The sequence below is a fragment of the Microcebus murinus genome, chromosome 2 (assembly GCF_040939455.1).
Source record: "Microcebus murinus isolate Inina chromosome 2, M.murinus_Inina_mat1.0, whole genome shotgun sequence".
Classification (NCBI taxonomy): domain Eukaryota; kingdom Metazoa; phylum Chordata; class Mammalia; order Primates; family Cheirogaleidae; genus Microcebus; species Microcebus murinus.
In genome coordinates, this window is record NC_134105.1 from 121,515,641 (window position 1) to 121,533,551 (window position 17,911).

Consider the following 17,911-nt stretch of genomic DNA (forward strand, 5'->3'; position numbering starts at 1 on the left):
GGACTTCATGGCAGTGAATTTGCAAGTTTCTTTGGGAAGCCCCTTCTGCACCCCCTTCCCTCTTTCAGCTCCCAATCTCTGCCTCCCCTCCATGCCCCTTACCTCCCCTGGAGCTCCAGCAAGGCAAAAGCATCTGGCCAACTTCTTCAGGCACCATTATTAATTTAAACTGTGTAGCTGGTTTTCATATCTTTTGCTCCAGACTGGTCAAGGATCTTTTCTGTAACTCTGGGGCCTGGAGCATAGGTGGAGTCCAGTGTATTTGAGGGACAAAGGAAGGGAGGGAAGGAGGGAGGAGGGGCGATGATGGCAGGAATGAGTGAATGTTAGTAGAGATGTGTTACCCCTCCAGGACCCCATGAAGAGACAATGCTTAACTCAAGATGGTGACTGGGGCCTGGCAAGGTGGCTCATGCCTGTAATCCTCGCACTTTGGGAGGCTGAGGCCAGAGGATTGCTTGAGGCCAGGAGTTCAATTCCAGCCTAATCAAGAATGAGACCCTGTCTCTACAAAAAAAAAAAAAAAAAAAAAGGAAGGAAGGGAGGGAAGGAGGGAGGGAGGGAGGGAGGGAGGGAGGGAGGGAGGGAGGGAGGGAGGGAGGGAGGGAGGGAAGTGGAGGGGAGGAGGGGAGAGGAGGGATGAAGGGGAGGGATGAAGGGGAGGGAGGGAGAAGGGAAGGAAGGGAGGGAGGGAGGGAAGGAAGGAGGGAGGGAGGGAATTATAGCCAGGCATGGTCATGCACACCTGCAGTTCCAGCCACTCGGGAGGCTGAGTGAGGCAGGAGGATTGCTGAGCCCAGGCGTTTGAGGTTGCTGTGAGCTATGGTGATGCCACTGCCTTCTAGCCAGGGTGAGAGAGCAATATCCTGTCTCCTCCAGAAAAGATGCTATGAGGGTAGGGAAATGAAGACCACACCTGCATCCTTGGAACTTTCCAACCCAGCGAAAGAAGTCAAAACCCTGGAAGGCTGGGAAGGAGAGAGGCTGTGACCTGCAGTCTGAGAAGAAGCAGGTCAAAGGACGTGATTGTGCTGAGTGCTCTAGTCAGGAGAGCCGGGGAGTAGTGGGGAGAGAGTGGGGGACCCCTGGGTGCAGTAAAGGTGAGAAGGCACGAAGGGCCATGGATCTAGACTCCAGAGTCGGCCATGCTGTATGTCCTGGCCAAGTGCCATCGCCCTCTGGGACTCAGTTTCCTGGTCTGTAGAATAGGCATAGAAGACCTGCTTCCTCAGAGGGTAAATGTCAAATAGAGAAATGGAGCGAGCTTTCTCCACTCTTCACCCAAGGCCTTTCCAAGACGCACATCTGGCCATGCTGCCTCTGTGAGCGCCTGCTGTGACTCCCGCAGCACTTGGAGAAGAGCCCAAGCTCCCCGGCCCAGCGGGGGTGGGAAACCTGCAGTCCAGACCACATGTGGCCCTCTGGATCCCCAAGGGTGGCCCCTTGACTGAATCCAAACTTCACAGAACAAATCCCTTTATTAAAAGCATTTGTTCTGTAAAATTTGGATTCGGCCACATGTGGCCCCAGGCCGCAGCGTCCCCACTCTGCCCATCTCTCCAGCTTCACCTCACTCCTCATTTTTGCTCAGGCACGCAGACCTTTGTCAGTGCCTCGACTTGCTCCCCAAAGAGCCTGCTCACATGGTCGCTGGAATTTCCTTCCCTTCCATCTTCAGCTAACTGGCTTCTACTCAGCCTGCAGATCTCAGAGCAGTGGCAGCTGCTTGGGAAAGGCTGCCCTGACCTCCCTGGCTGGGTTGAGTCCTCCCGTAACAGAGGAAGCCTCAAGCCCAGCACGTCTCCCTCCTCCACCACCAGCTGCCAGCCCAAGCCCTGGTCACCTGTCCTCTGAGCTCCTGCAGCTGTGCGCCCCCGCCCCCCCACCCCCCTACCCCCCGCCGTCTCCACTCTTGCCCCCAGCCTCCCCGCACAGCAGCCTCGAGCCTCTGTGCGTGCTGTTCTCCCAGCCTGGAGCTGTCTTGCCCAGATCTCTGTGGGGTCCTCTCTCAGGTCTTCTAGTTCTCTGCTTGAGTCATCCCTTCAGAGGGGCTGTCCCACCCAAAGTGCCACCCAGGCACACTATGGCCACTTACACTGCTTTATTTTTATCATAGCATTTATAACTACTCGAGATTACAGTGCATGTTTATTTTGAAATTGTTTCTTTGGGCTTGTCTCCTGTGCTAGAACATAAGCTTCAGGAGCTCTGGATTTTGCCCTGTTTGCTGCTATGTCCTCAACTCCTGTAACAGTACCTGCCACATACAATATAGCCTCAAAATACTACAACTTCTTCTTTCTTTTTTTAGAAATGGGGTCTCACTGTGTTGCCCAGGCTGGTCTTGAACTCCTGGGTTCAAGCAATCCTCCTGCATCAGACTCCAAAGTAGCTGGAACTACAGGCATGTGCCACCATGTTTAGCTAATTTTTTCTGTTTTTTAGAGAAGGGGTCTCGCTGTGTTGCCCATGTTGGATTGCAGTGACTATTCACAGGTGCAATCCTAGCTCACTGCAGCCTCGGACTCCTGGGCTCAGGTGAATCTCCCACCTCAGCCTCCTGAGCAGCTTGCGCTACAGGCACGCACCACTGCGCCCAGCTCTGAATTCTTTTTGGCAGTAATATCACAGTGGCTTTGATTGTTTAATTTTCTGCCAGTTGCACTGAACTCTCATCTTCACCAGGGTGGGGACTGTATCATCATTTACTCCCCATCATATCCAAAGGCTCAGTAACCTGCCTGATACATAGTAGGCACTCAGTAAACACTGAATAAATGCACACAATGAATGAATAGAAATAGAAAATTGTAAAGCAAATGCCACCGTGAGGTTATGTGGTAAGGATAATGGTTAGATTCAGTCATATCACCCGGTTATACTTGCTATCACCAGGCAGCGCTGGTGTGGATAATTTAAAGTCTGCTCTCTCCTGGCTCAATTCTCTCTGTTGCTTTCCTCAAGGATTTTTGCAAGGAGGGGCATGTTCTCCCTCCTCTCCAATTTCTCCTACACTTTCAGTTCAGGCCCACAAACTCAGTAGTTAGGTTTCCTAGCTTGTTTCCAGCACAATTAATCATTTTCCCCAATTCAGTGCTCAGAGTAACCTCACATAAATATTGCCATTTTGTGCACCAGCAGCAGAGGGACATTTCTATCTCATTTGCAGACAGTCTGCAAGCTCAACGCATGGCAAATAATTCCCCTGTCTCATGCCCCTCAAATTCTATGGAATAGGTTTAGAAGGTGCCAGGGAAGAACAGTACCTGAGTACAGGTTGATGGTGTGTGATGCCATAAACTTCATGGCCACATATTCAAGAAGACAGAAATAAGTTACTGGCATCTCTGCTACTCTGAGGAAACATAGTCATTCCCAACTCAGGGATATAAAACTTTATAGCACCCAGCTCTCTCGGGGCACAATAATTCACTTTCCAAGGGAATCCATCAAAACCCAGTCGTAGTTTATTTCATAACAGCATTCAGATTCAATGTGGTGATTCAAATTACTATAAATCCCCCAGAATCAGTCTAGGGCTCAAAGAAGTCAGGGCACAGACACCTAAACAAACAAAAACATAAATAGCCACAGTTCTGAACACCTTCCCTTCCTGCCAAGACCTTGGTCAATACATTTTGATCCATCCAAGATCTGTCTCTACAAAAGTACAGGAAAAACTGATAGAAGTGTTGCAAGATCATCCTTTTAGAATGATTTCTGTGGTGTTTTTCTAATTTCTAATTTTCTAATTTCTGTGGTGATTTTCTACATTTTAAGGCCTTAAAATGAGACCACTATTACTCAACCTCCCTTCCCAATATTTTGTAGTGATAACCAGACAGCACTGACCCATGGGTTTGTGCGAATAGTGTGGGGTTGGAAGACCCATTTATTAATAATGTGACATAGGGCAAGGTATTTAATCATTCTGAAACTCTGTTTCCTCCTCTATAAAATCAGGATGATGAATCCTGCGTCATAAAACTATGATGAGAATTAATGATGAGATCATCTAGGTGGCTCCTAATAGATACTCAGTAAATAGTGGCTTCCTCTTCTGAGACACCATCTCAATTAACTGCTGTCATCAGTGTCAGCCCCAGTCTAGTTGGTTGCCATGGACTCACTTCTGTTTGGTAAATTTCATTCTACATTTCTCACTGTGTTTGTTGTAACTTCACACTAGATTGTAAATTCTTTGGGACCAGGTGCAGTGGCTCACACCTGTAATCCCAGCGACTCTGGAAGCTGAGGCAAGAGGGTCACTTGAGGTCAGGAGTTCGAGAATAGCTTGGGCAACATAGCTAGATCCCATCTCTATAGCCGGGCATTGGGGCATGCACCTGTAGTCACCAGGAGGCTGAGGCAGGAGGATTGCTTGAGCCCGAGAGTTCAAAGCTACAGTGAGCTGTGATTGCACCATTGCACTCTAGCCAAGTGACAGAACAAGACCTGGTCTCTGGGGACAGGAACTGCCCCTTCCTTTTCTTTTGTAAATCATGGTTTCCCAATATCTATCTTGACCTATGTACAACACAAGTTCAGTGCTCTTTTGACTGGGTGGACTTATAAATGATGTGCATGGTGATATTCAGAGGGAGAGTGCTGTTTTGAGACTGAGGGGAGAGCTTAAGGGCTGAGCCTCGAATACTGGTCTTCTGTACTTTGCAAGCAATTAGGAAAGGTCCTGTCCCAGAAAAAGGAATTCTTAATTCTCAGATAGCAAGAATTTTCTCCATTGTCCTAAAAAGGCAACTTTTTTGCTTTGCCTTATTTTGCATTACTGTGTTATATTTTGCTTTGTTGTTGTTGGTAACATAAATGTCATCATGGAATAATAACCCAGATCTCCATAAGATCTGGATCTAGAGATAGGGGTATAGAGGGTCATATATAGGGTTGCCAGATTTAGCAAATGAAATTAGAGGACATTCATTTACATTTGAATTTCAGATAAACAACAAACAATTTTATAATAAAGTACATTCATTCAATATTTGAGGCATACTTATACTAAAAAATTATTTGTTAACTGGCTAAAATTCAGATTTAGTGGACATTTTGTATTTTATCTGGCAATTCTAGTTGGGCAGGTGCAACCACAAAACAGCTTATAGGAGAGGAGAGAGAAAAAACAAATAAAAAATTCCTTCAAAATGAGCCTTCAAACCACAACTTCCAATATACATAAAGAAATCAAGAGCTAACACAGTCAGCAAAGCAGCTGAACATAAATTCACTTTAGATGAAATTAATTTTATACAACAGTTGAGCATACTTTTAAGTATAGTATCTTTAGTATGTTCTTAGGGAAAAGTGAAGCCATAACTTCCATATTGAAAAAAATAAGAATTATAAAATTAGGTAGCAATAAAATATGAATAATATGATAAGATGGCGAACCCATTAGAAATCCTAGAAATTAAAGAAAAATATCATTGAATTCTAAAAATTCAGTACCTCAAATTTTAGATTGGATGTTGTTTAAGATTTTATAATCTAGAAGATGAAACCAAGAAATTCACTTAGAATCCAGTGTGTGTGTATACATACACACATATATTTACTATGTATATATGAATGTTTATGTATATATATAGAGAAATATATTTAAAATGTAGTTAAGATACAAGAAGGAACAACTGAGAGAGAGGTCTTAATATTTATCTAATTCCAGGAAAAGAGAATGAAAGGAATGGCAAAGAATCAATATTTAAAGAGAAAATTACTGAAACCTCTCCAAAATTAGATAAAGACATGAGTCTTTAAATGGAAAGTGAATGGAAAGTATCTAGCAAGATAAATAAAAATAAATCTACTTACATACACATTAAGGAATAACAAGGGTCATGAGGAAATGTTTGCAATTACGCAGACACAAAGATAACAACAATTAGACTAACAGCAGACCTCTCATCCAGAATAGCAGATGCCAAAGGACAATAGAATATCACGTCACAATGAGGAAAATAAATATTAACTTAGATTGAGCCTTTCTGTTAGTATTAAAGACCTAATAACAGAGGCTAAGACAAATTAAATAAAGGATTCATTCTCACATCACAAGGCGTGGAAGTGGCAGCCCTGGAGTGGCGTGACATTACAGTTGTTCTCTGCCTTCCTTAGCTTGTAGCTTCTCTTCTCATTGTCTCATGAAGGTTCCTGTGTCCAAGGAAAAAGGACAAGGGCAAAAATGGGACCCTCTTAGCAAAGTCAGCACCCTTTAGGGCGATTCCCCGACTCGGTGTTTTCTGCTTACATCCCATTGGCCACTCCTGGCTGTGAAAGAGTTTGGAAAATGTGGTCATTCTGCTGAGCATGTGACTGCCCCAAATAAGATCATGTTCCAGTTCAGTTTCTGAGGAAGATAGAGAACAGGGATATGTGGGGGTGCCAGCAGTCACTGCCATGGCTATCATTTAAAAGTGAAGGCAAAACAAAGACATTTGTCAATATTAAAAATACTGAAACAATTTAACATCCACAGACCCTCACTAAATGCACTATCAAAAATGTACTTCATTGAGAAATAAAATAAAACCATAGGAAAGACCACAAGAAGCAATGGCAAACCCAGAAACGTACAAAACATAGTGGTGAATGCAATTGCAATTTGCTGTAAAAGGATAAATGTTTTTGTTGTTAAAGGGTAAAATTAAAACTCCAAATAAAAATTGTAAGATAGTGAAAGTATTTACATGTGGCAAGATGTTAAGCTGTTCTAAAGTTGGTGATGAGTATATAAATTCTGTATTATTCTTTATATTTGTCTATAAGTTTGGAACATTTCATAATTTGAAAAATAAAGAGAGGCAATACTTACACGGAAATTTAAATCTTCTGTACACCAAAAGATTCCACAGAGTTAAAAGACGGGAGAGAAAGACCAGAGGGAAAACTCTTGCAATATATGCAACAGAAAAAAATCAATATCTAAAATAGAGAGAGTTATTATACAGCAATAGAGAAAAGCCAAAATCCAATGGGAGAAGAAGAAAAGGATATAAATGAGATTTTATAGAAGAAGAAATACAAATGGCTAACAAATACTTTTTAAACGCCTAACCTTGTAATCTGGGAAATTCAATTTAAACCAACAATAAGGTGTTACTTTTTACTCACTAGAGAAGTAAAAATGTAGAAAATTGAAAATACTAAGCATTGACAAGAGAATGGGGAATGGCTATTCTTGGATCCTGTTGGGGGACATGTCGTTTGGCAAAACTTGTTTGGATTAAAATTTGGTAATACTTGCAGTTTTTAAATATCTATACTATTAGGCCCATAGTTATACATTTAGAAATCTGTGAAAATCATTGCATGTGTGCACTGGAATATATGGATACTGGTAATCATTGCAGCATTTTTAAAAATAGCCCCGGGGGGGGATACTAAACAGCATTTATTATTTCATAATTGCAAAACAGTGGAACTAACCTAAATGCCCAAAAATAGGAAAGGGGATAAACAAATAATGATATGTCTATACTATAGAACAGCATAGCACTGTTAAAACCATGGAGGACACCTCTAGAGAGTGAAACACTGTGAAGCACACAAGACAAGCAATGAATACCTGCAACCACACGCATTGTCAGTGAGCAGCTCTGTTCTTAGAAAGGAGACTAACAGTAGTAGATACCAAGGAAGAACATGGGAAAGCCACTGTATATTCTTCTACACTATTTGAATCATTTAAAAGATGATATGTATACTACATGATCTCACTTATGTGTGGAATCGAAAACACTCGAACTCTTAGAAGTAGAAAATAGAATGGTGCTTACCAGGGGATAAGGAGTTTAGGGAGATGTAAATCAAAGGACACAAAATTACAGTTAGATAGGAGGAATACATTCAAGACATCTATTGTAAGACATGGTGAATATAGTTAATATCAATATATTGTATTATTTAAAGTGATTAAGAGAGTAGCTTTCATGCTCTCACCACAAAAAATAAATATGTGAGGTAATGCATATGTTGATTAGTTCGATGTAGCCATTCCACAATGTATACGTATTTCAAAACATCATATTGTACACAATAACTATATGGAAGTTTTATTTGTCAATTAAAAAACAGATAACATGTTCAAAAATATATTTAAAAGGTAAGAGAGAGCTGGCAGGATGTTCTGGAAGGAGTTTAGGACGTGTTGCTAGGCATCATTTTTCTCATATATAGAATGAGGACAAGTGCGCCTGGTGCTGCCCTCCGGCTGGTGGTTGTGAAGTCCAGATGAACACACTCAATGAGCAATGAGACATGTTTGGGGGAAAAAGAGACCTCATGCAAAAGTAATGGATAATCACAGAATGGAGCGGGGCCACAATTGTACATACATTCCTCCTATGAAGTAGATATTCACGTCCTAATTATCTTGATGATAAAACCAGCCCTTGTAAGTGGCAGAGCTAGTGATTGAGCCAGAGTCGTCCTGTCTCCACACTTTCCCAGTGACCCCAAAGTCCAGCGTCTGTGGAGAACTCTGCAGCACTCGTCATGGCTCAGTGCGAACTCCAGAGCCACACTGCCCTAGTTTGAGGCTCCACCACTCGCCAGCTCAGAAACTCTGGATGAGTTACCGCAGGTGCTGTTTCTCGGTGCTCTCCTTTATAAAATGAGTACAGCAGTAGTACCTATTGCAGATAGTTATTGCAAGGATTCAGTGAGATAATGTACGTGAAATGCTCACACCGGTGCCTGGCACAGTAAGTGGTGTGTAAGTGTTGGCTACTGTTGTTGTTTACTTCAGTCAACTGATTGATCAGTGGGAAATAGAAGCGTTTTCCCAGGCTTTTATGTATTTGGATTGAGTGAGGAGTTAAAAATGCAATACAAACTTCTTCTCTCCCTTCGTGATACTTCGTATACAAGAGAAAAGTCTTTGTTATGCTCTGACTCCCAGTTCCTGAGGACATGACCACCACCACTTCCCTGCCCACATCCAGCCAGGTCCACGATAGGATCACCTCCTCATGTGTTGTGGGCTGTCAGCTCTGCTCTCAGGAGCCCTCTAAGACCGCCTCTGCCTGGCTTAGCATTCTTTAATTCATCCTGCTGAATCAAAACGAACATTCAGTTTTCTAAGCCAGTGGATGGACAGAGGATGGCAAAAGCTCTTCTGTCTGGTGCAGAGGGTCCTGGGGAAAGGGCAGCCGATTTACCCCTGCTCACCCTCCTGGGACAGGCTGGATCTGTCGTCCCACTGCCAGCATCTCACGGACTTCCAAGAAGTTCACACATACCCGCCTGGTCCTTGGTCATTCCAGTGGGTGAAGGAGGCTGGCTGAGGCTGAAGCTAGGCCCTGGGACAGGTCCTCCCTGCCTGGCAACACTGGGGAGCCAGGACTGTGAATTCTAAGAGGGAGGCAGCTGTGGGGTTGGAATGGCTCCATCTTGTTCTACCAGAGGCTACCTCTGTCCTCTACTTCCCTTGCCTGGCTTGGGGTGGTTGCCAAACAGTACTCTCCCCATTAGTAGGTAAAATGGTTTGGGAGGCCCTGACGGCAGAAGGGCCATGGGTGGAGAGGAGGGAGAAATAAAAAGAAAAGCAAGAGAGATGAAAAGAGCCCTCAGGGAGCAGCACCTCTTGATGCCAAAAGGCAACAAGATGCATTCATCTCCAGGCAAAAGAACACCGCCTAATTCTGAATGTTTACAGAGCTTTGCAAACTGCAGAAAACCTGGGGATGTAGCGAGGCTGGGCTCTCCTTTCACAGCTGTGACTGCAGCCTCTTCTTTCACTAAAGGAGTAGTTTTGGGTAAGTTTAACTCTGCTGAGCCACAATTTCACAATTTCCTCCTTTGAAAGAATAATCATATATACCAGTATAAGATGGATTGCATTGGCATAAATAAGATAGAAGTTATTATCTTCTCATGCAAAGAAAATCTGGAGATAGGTGGTTCCGAGTTGCCATGACAGCTCTATAGTCACTGGAGACTCTGGGCTCTTTCCGTTTTTCTCTTTCTCCGTCCTTGCCACGTGGTTTTCAACTTCAAGTACACCTCACAGTCCAAGATGGCCGCCAGAATGCCAACCACCATGTTGAAAGATTCAAGGTGCTTTACCTGAATTCTAGGTAGGAATTAGAAGGAAAAGGGATGGGTGAAAGGGCATATTCTTAGCTGAGTCAGCCCCGTTAAGGAATTTTCCTGGGACTCCATCGTACTCTTTGGCAACTCTCGTCTACGTCTCACTGACCATTCCTAGCTGCAAGGAAGGCTGGGAAATGCCTTTTAGTTTTGCACAATGCCACTTGGAAAAAAATGAGTCTGTTAGAAACAAAGTAGATGAGGATAGATATTGGGTACGTAGACTCTGCTACAACACCTCAGAGAGATGTTAAAGATTATAGAAAATAATGCATGCCAAAATGCACTTTGTAAACCCAAAAGCTGTTGCAGCTGTTCTCATTTCCCCTCACAACAATCCCATAAGTGAAAACTGAGGTGTAGAGAGGCACTCAAGGTCAACAGCCGGTAAATAGCAGAGCTGGGATTCCAACTTATTCCCGTCTATGTCTTTCCTGTCTTCCAATAGCAGAGATAAAGCATGGATAAAAATAAAGGCTTTTCTTAGGAGGTCTGTCGCAGGTCTGTCGGGGGGTACTGGCCATCAAATGCACGTGGCCAGCCGACTGCCCACCCTGCTGGGTCTAGAGATGGGGTTGTCGTGGGAGCTGAGCGCTTGAACTGCTGCCCACTGAGCGTGGAGCACAGGCGGCCCCCAGTTATTTTCAGCCTACGGGCCCTGGCCATGCTGTCTTCTTTGAGATTATGGATGCTTTTAATTTTGCCTTTTACCAAGGGCCTTGGGACCCAAGGCCTTCAGGCACAAGTGCCTATAAATTGCATCTTATTACATTATTAATTACCATGTTACCAGGAGTCGAATAACTGACTAATGCTTTGGCAAGCAATGCTGTGAAGTAGAAATCTTTCCTATAGCCTTCCTTCCTAGCTCTCCTCAGCTCACAGAGAAACTCTTTAAAAGAAGAATTGCCTGTGACCACGGGGAGGCGGCTGTCCTGAGGGTCTGGGACGCACTGATGCATCATAAGGCAGATGTTAACCCACTGAAAACAAAACGATGGAAACATACTGCCATGTCTGAAATCCAAGATAGGTGGGGCGGCAGCAGGAGGGGTGAACCAGCCTAAAGTCTGGATGTGCTACGTCACAGGAAGTGAGAGGGTGGGGTGGGTTTTGTGGGGCCTAATGCGCCCCCTTGGAAGAGCTGCTGCTAGAACCTGAGCGATCTGGGAGAGCCCAGGCAAGAGAAAGCAAGCATTTGGGGCTGAAATACAGGATACGCCTGCCTGGAGTGGGGGCAGGAAGTACTTTGCATTTCTGGAGGTCCCCTAGAGGGAGTCCTGCTGGTCTGTAGAATGAGGCCTGAAGGTCTACGGAGGGATGTCAGACAGGGCTGGGCTGGGCCCACTGGGAGTCAGCAATGCCGTGTACCTGCCCTTTACTAGGAGTCTGGCCTGTTCCCCAAAACTTCTCCATCCTTAATCATTCCCTGCTTTCCAGATCACTGCCTCAGGGATGGCACTTGGGGCATCTTGATCCAGAAAAGGAGCATGAGAATAAGGCAGCAGTCCAGGGCCCTGCCTTACAGAGGGAACCCTCCTTCTTCCTGGTTGCCTCAGTGGATGGAAGCTCTAGCCAGTGCCGGGCCCCTCTGGTAACAGGCCGTCCTAGAACGTTTCTCATGGGCTTTTATGGGCTTTTATTCCAGGATAATGGAATTTTAGGAGTGGACAATTTGTAAGGACTTTGAGCAGCCGTTGACAGGTGGTAGAAGCACCTGCCCCTTCCCCCATCGTCTTTCTGAGTGGTCAGACGTGCCGAGTCAGCAAGAGTCCTGGGGGGCTCTTCACATGGGGCGCAAACACGTGGCGCCTTCCCTCCCGCATGTGTGCAGTGGGCAAAATCCCCACCTGCAGAACTGCTGTGAGGGTTAGAGAACAGTCCTAAAACCCGTTGCACGGCGGCTGACACGGTAGCTGCCGGCAGGCGCTAGCTGTGTCCTACTGCACCAGCCCCTCCGGGGAGTGCTGTAAACGAGGGCATGGCTGGGCGGGCAGGTGGAGGCCGCAGCGGCTCCCAGAGGAGGGGTTCTGATGTCCCAGATGGTGGCTCCAGGGATTGGGGGCTCCCACTCACAGGGAAGGGCCGCTCCCCTGTCTTTCCAGTTTGGGATTACAGCCCCCGGCAGGCTTCATGGGGAGGCAACACGTCGTAAAGGCTTTGGACTGCGTCAAATCCAGGTTTAGGCCACGAGCTAGTTAGATATTCTTGGGCAAGTCGCTTAACTTTGCTGAGCCTTCGTCACCTTATCTATAAAATGGGATCCCTCGTACTCCCTCCAGGAGGCCAGCTGTCCCCGGAAACCCACCCAGCCACACCTGGATGGTGCGGTGGCCAGGAAGCCTGAGCTCGCGCGCACGGCCCCACAGCTCCGCGAGGCTTGCGCCCACAGCCTCAGCCAGAGAAAGGGCAAGGCAGGGGCGGCCGAGATACTTCTCGTCCCCGGGTGCGGATGCGCACGCAGGAAATCTGCCAGGACTTTCTGTGGGTTTCTCACCCTGATTCCAAGAACCACAGCTACCCTCATTAGACATGACCTCCCAGCTTCACAGCCCTTTTCAGAGAAGGAAAGGGGCAGGAAACTCAGTCCAGAGAAAGGAAGGTTGGGGAGGAGCCAGAGGCCTGGAAGGGGTGAGGACTTAGGTTTCTCACAACCGACTCCCATTGCAAATTCAGACTCGGTCTGTTGCCGGTCAGCCTTTCTCCGTCATACATGTGTGCAGGTGATACCTACATAGATACCATCGAAAACAAGCTGAACACACACTTTCAAAATTGTTTAAAACTTGCACTTGAAGTTGATGGGAGGCAGGAACCCTCTGTGTGGGAAGTGAAGACGTGGCATCTTCCCTGCAGCCTTTACCTGTGGGCAGAATCCCTACCTGCCAAGCTGCTGTGCGTGATCAAACTGCATAGAGAAAGCCCTTTGCACAGTGCCCGATGCAGAACAGCTGATTAGCACATGTTAACCATATGTTACTCCATTGGGACCCCTCCCAAGCCTACCCACGTACAACCATGCACTGCCCAGCTCCAGAAGACATCATTCCCATTGACTGTGATGTGCACAGCCCCTCCTGGATTTGGGCAGTGCACATCCTGCACCACCATGGAGGGCCTGCCCATTACTGAGGGCAGATACACACCACTCCAGGGCATTTTTTCTGACTTTGACTCTCAGCTGGCCTTACTGTCTTTTCATTTGCTTTTCTCCAACTTGAAGTTACCCCACTGATGGAGAGCCTAAGTAGTGAGGAGGCAGTTCCCTCCAGCCAGGAAGGCAGTGTGGCTTCCTTCCCTCCCTTGCTGAGAGCAGTCTGCTTCCTTCCTTCCCTTGCTCAAGTTTTGCCTAAATCTTTGGTGTCTTATCATTTTTTAGGGCCCATGGCTAATTTTTGACACAACCTGTACCTGCTTGGCCCCTGGCCCCCGGCCTGGTTGGGCTAAAGTGGCCAACAGGTAGGAAAAGGATGTTGGGGAAATCGCTGGGAGTTATACTCTCAGCAAAGCTTGAGCAGGAAATGTCGGAGGCTGCTGCTGCTATTTCCATTTAAGTGTTGTTGAATCTCAATCCCCAAGCCATTTATCCGGTGAGCCCGTAAGGCAGGGATAGAGCCTGGCTTTCATGGCCACTCCAGCTCCCAATGCACTAATGACACTTGACAGATACCAAATCCTTGCGATTTCTAAACAAAACCTTGCTGCTCCGATCCCAGGGCTCCCGGGAAACACTCCACCACTTCCCAGGCTTTGCTCAGCTGGTCCTCGCTGATTGCCAGCAATGGCTCAGCTGAACAGTCCTGCCCCCCAGCCCCCTTAACCCTTCCCTGCCTGCGGGGGAGACCAAGGCATGCTCCCCTCCAAGAAGATGGCCAGACAGTGCAGCGGGCCCTGGTGTGTGCTGCTTGCAATCACATCACCTGTTTGGTAAGAGCTTTATCCAGTGGCTCAAATGATGCCAGTTGGCAACAGGACTGGCACGTACAGATCCATCATTTTAATTTTACAGGGTCCCTGGGCCTCTTCGAATACCACCTGCCAAATATCAGAAAATGGCAGCTTTTCACTCAAGAGGGTTTTACACAAGACACAAGATGAAACAGATTCACAACCAAATTTGAATCCTTTTTAATACATTTCAGTTCTCTTTTTTAAAACATAATTTTGGAGTTTTCAAAAATTGTGTAATTATTATTTTAATTATGGAATAATTCAGTCATGCTGAAAGAAATAACAAATAATATCATGTACAACAGTGTATCTGCCACCAACTTAAAAAATGAAATTTTAACAAGTGTGTTGAAAACTACTAGCTAGCCTAAGTCAATCCCATTTCCATTTCTTCTACCTCAAATGCAACCATGTCTTCAATTTGGTCTTTACTATCATCATGTTTCTTTATACTTCACACTATTTTTTAAACTCTTTATCTTGAGATAATTGCAGATTCGCATGCAGTTGTAAAACATAATAGAGTCCATGTACCTGTCACCCTGTTTCACACAGTGGTAACAGCTTTCAGAACTCTAATGCAATATCACAACAGAAAACTGGCAGGAATACAACCCACTAGGCTTATTCAGATTTCACCAGATCTTACACGCACTTGTGTGTGTGTATTTAGTTCTATGCAATTTTATCTCATGTAGATTCACGTGGCCACCAGCACAGCCAAGATATACAGAACAGCTCCAGTGCAAGGACCCCTTTTACAGCCACTCCCACCTTCTTCTCTCTTCCCTTCCCCAGCCCCTGGCAACCACTAACCTGTTCTCCATTTCTATAATTTTGCCATGCCAAGTTATACAATGGAATTACAATATATAATCTTTTGAGATTGTCTTTTTTTCACTTAGCATAACGGTCTTGAGGTCCATCTAAATTGTGTATGTATCACTAAATAGTTCTTTTTTATTGCTAAGTAGTATTTCACTGTGTGAATGTACCACAGTGTGTTTAACCATTTGCCTGTTGAAGGATATTTGGGTTGTTTCCAGTTTGGGGCTATTATAAATAAAGCTTCTACAAGCATTTGTGTAGAGGTTCCTGTGTGCACGTAAGATTTCATTCCCCTGCTACGAATAGCCAAGATTGAAATTGCTGGGTTGTATAGTAAGCACAGACTATTTTCTTTACCTCTTTTAGACATAAAATGATATCATACTATGTGTATATTCTTCTGCAACTCACCTCTGTCTCTCAATATATGTTCCCTCCATCTCATCTACACTGACATACATAACCGTAGTTTATTTGACTGTTATATAGCACTCCATTGTATGAATGTACTGCAATTTATTTATCCATTCTAATTCTGATTCTGAAAGGCATAAGATCTTTACAAGTTTTGTTAAGTAAGGAAGTAATTTATCTTTCTGGTTTTAGAATGGGATAATATGAAATAAGCCTTAACTAGTCTAAAAGACAAGACTTGGTGGTTTAGTCTTAGTTCTGCCCACTACGTTACCTTGGTAAAGTCACTTAACATTTCTGAGCTCAACTTTCTCATGTGTAAAATGGGAATCTCTATAATAATAATTAATAATAATAATAATACTTGCCTTAATACTTGTGGGAATTAAATGACAATATAGTTTGTAAACTAAACTAAAACATGTTGAATGAATGGCAATTACATTTGTTAGTTCATAATTAAAATTAAATACCATTTTCATCAGTGGAAACAACAACCAAACTACACATCCTAGATTTTTCACAGAAAATTCAATTTCAAACAATCTCCCCCAATTGTCACCCAAAATTGCCTTATCACACATGTCCTGCTTTGGGGATCAGAAAACTCAGCACTTAAGGTCGGGGTAACCATGGAGGTGGCGCAGGACACACATATCCACTGCCTTTAGTCTGGACCCATTGACCACGTTCCTCCAACTTCCTGGAGGACGTGAGGGTCGTAGGCAACCCTGGCCGCCCCTCGCGGTGTCTGTGCAGGGGTGGGCGCCAGTCCTGCCCCTTGGCGGAAGAGACTCTTTCCCGTGCCCACTCCCCTGAGAACACTCCATCTCCAGAGCCCCCCATCCACGACAGGGCCCTGAGGGGGACGGACCGGACCAGCCAGGTAGTGGGGACCTCGAGCACAGCAACCACTGAGTGGGGGCAGGCAGGGGAGGCTGCATTGGACAATAGTCTTTAAATACACACTGCATTGCCGGGTTGCTGGGCTAAGAACAACCACAGGGTGACATGACAACAGTCTCCAAATATTTAAAACGTGTGAGTCTTCAAGAAGGAGAGTTTTTTTAGCCTGGAACGGGGTGGAGGAGGGAGAAGGGCTGGTGGGAAGCAACAGCACAGAGCCGCGTCGGCTTCTCCTCCTGTCAAGCCAGGGGGTGGGAGGGGATCCTGGATGTCCTCTAAGATGCTAATGTCCAGCCCAACTCGAGAGTATTCTTTGGGGGACAGCAAGGCACTGCCTGTCCCTTGGGGGAGCCAGAGACAAGAGCAGTCCCCTGGGGAGCTCCCTTGCTGTGAGGGGACCAGGCATTGGTGTCTCGGCCATGAGATTTGGCGTTCGGCCATGAGATTTGGCGTCCGGCCATGTTCTGGCTTCTCTGAGGAGCCGCGGTCCCATCACGGTCACTCCAGCACAGGCACGGTCCAGGGAGGCAGGGTGGGCAGCAGAGGGCCGTGGGGAAGAATCCCGCCCTGGTTCTGAAAGGGGCGTTACCTGAAGCCCTGTTTTCAAACATGTGACCTGCAGAGCCACAGGCCTGGGCCCCACCCAGACAGCTGCGCAGAGTCCCTGAGCAGAGAGTCAGAAACCCACCTCCCCAATAAGCACCCAAGTGACTCTCATAGGCACTCACGTTTGGGAGACTGTGGGTTGCTGAAAGACCCCCAGAGAGTGAAAAGCCAAGTTCACCACCTGAGAGTCACTGGACCTCAGTCACAGATCCAGGGCCTGAGTTTACTGTCTGAAGTGAGCCTCAAGGAATCTGGAACCTTCTCCTCTCAGGCTGCTGCCCCCCCCCCACCTGTGGTCACCTCTGCAGGCTCTTTCTCAGGACGCGGGATCAAAGGACCTGGAGTGCCTTGCTGTCCTGACCTGAGCTGTTTTCCCTGAAGCCCTCAGGCGGGGTGGCCCCACCACACAGGAGAGGCTGCAGCGGTGGGGGAGGGGAGGAGGACATAAACCCAGTCCCCTGAGCCACCTGTCCTTCAGCAGTCACCACCCCAGCAGCTCTTCCTGGGACCTGGCCCTTCTGTTTGCGCAGGGGGGCAGTGCAGCCAGGGGTCCCTTTCTAAATAGTTTCTGATGGACAATGTCTAAGTCCAAACTCATCGCCATTCCTGGAAAAGTAAGGAGCTCCTGCCCCACCCTGCCCTGTCCAGGCGTCCTCACCCCCGTTCGCAGACCCAGGCAGGCTCTGGGCCATCATGCCTGCCCTTCTGCCCCAGCCCCCAACACACACACACACACACACACACAGTGCTTCCACGTGTATCCCAGGCCCGCAAGCCCTCATCCCAAGTCCCGGGCCTGGTGGGTTACAGAGTTCGGAAGGCTTCAAATGTGAGGACCGTGGCGTGTGTTTAACCCTCTGGCGCATCCCATCCTAGTGAGGTCTGGGCCACGCCCTGGAATCAGGCACGTTAGTACCTCTGCAGTGACAGGCATGAATATTCACACCAAGCGGGATAAATAAAGGACTATAAATAGCCTCAGCTCAGGGCAGGCTTTGACTCTAAATGAGTTATATAAAGATGCTGTTTTCTAGTTTCGCATTTTAGACCTGCAGATAAAGTCTGACTGCAGTTGGTCCTGGCCTCGCCTTGTCCCTGTGCA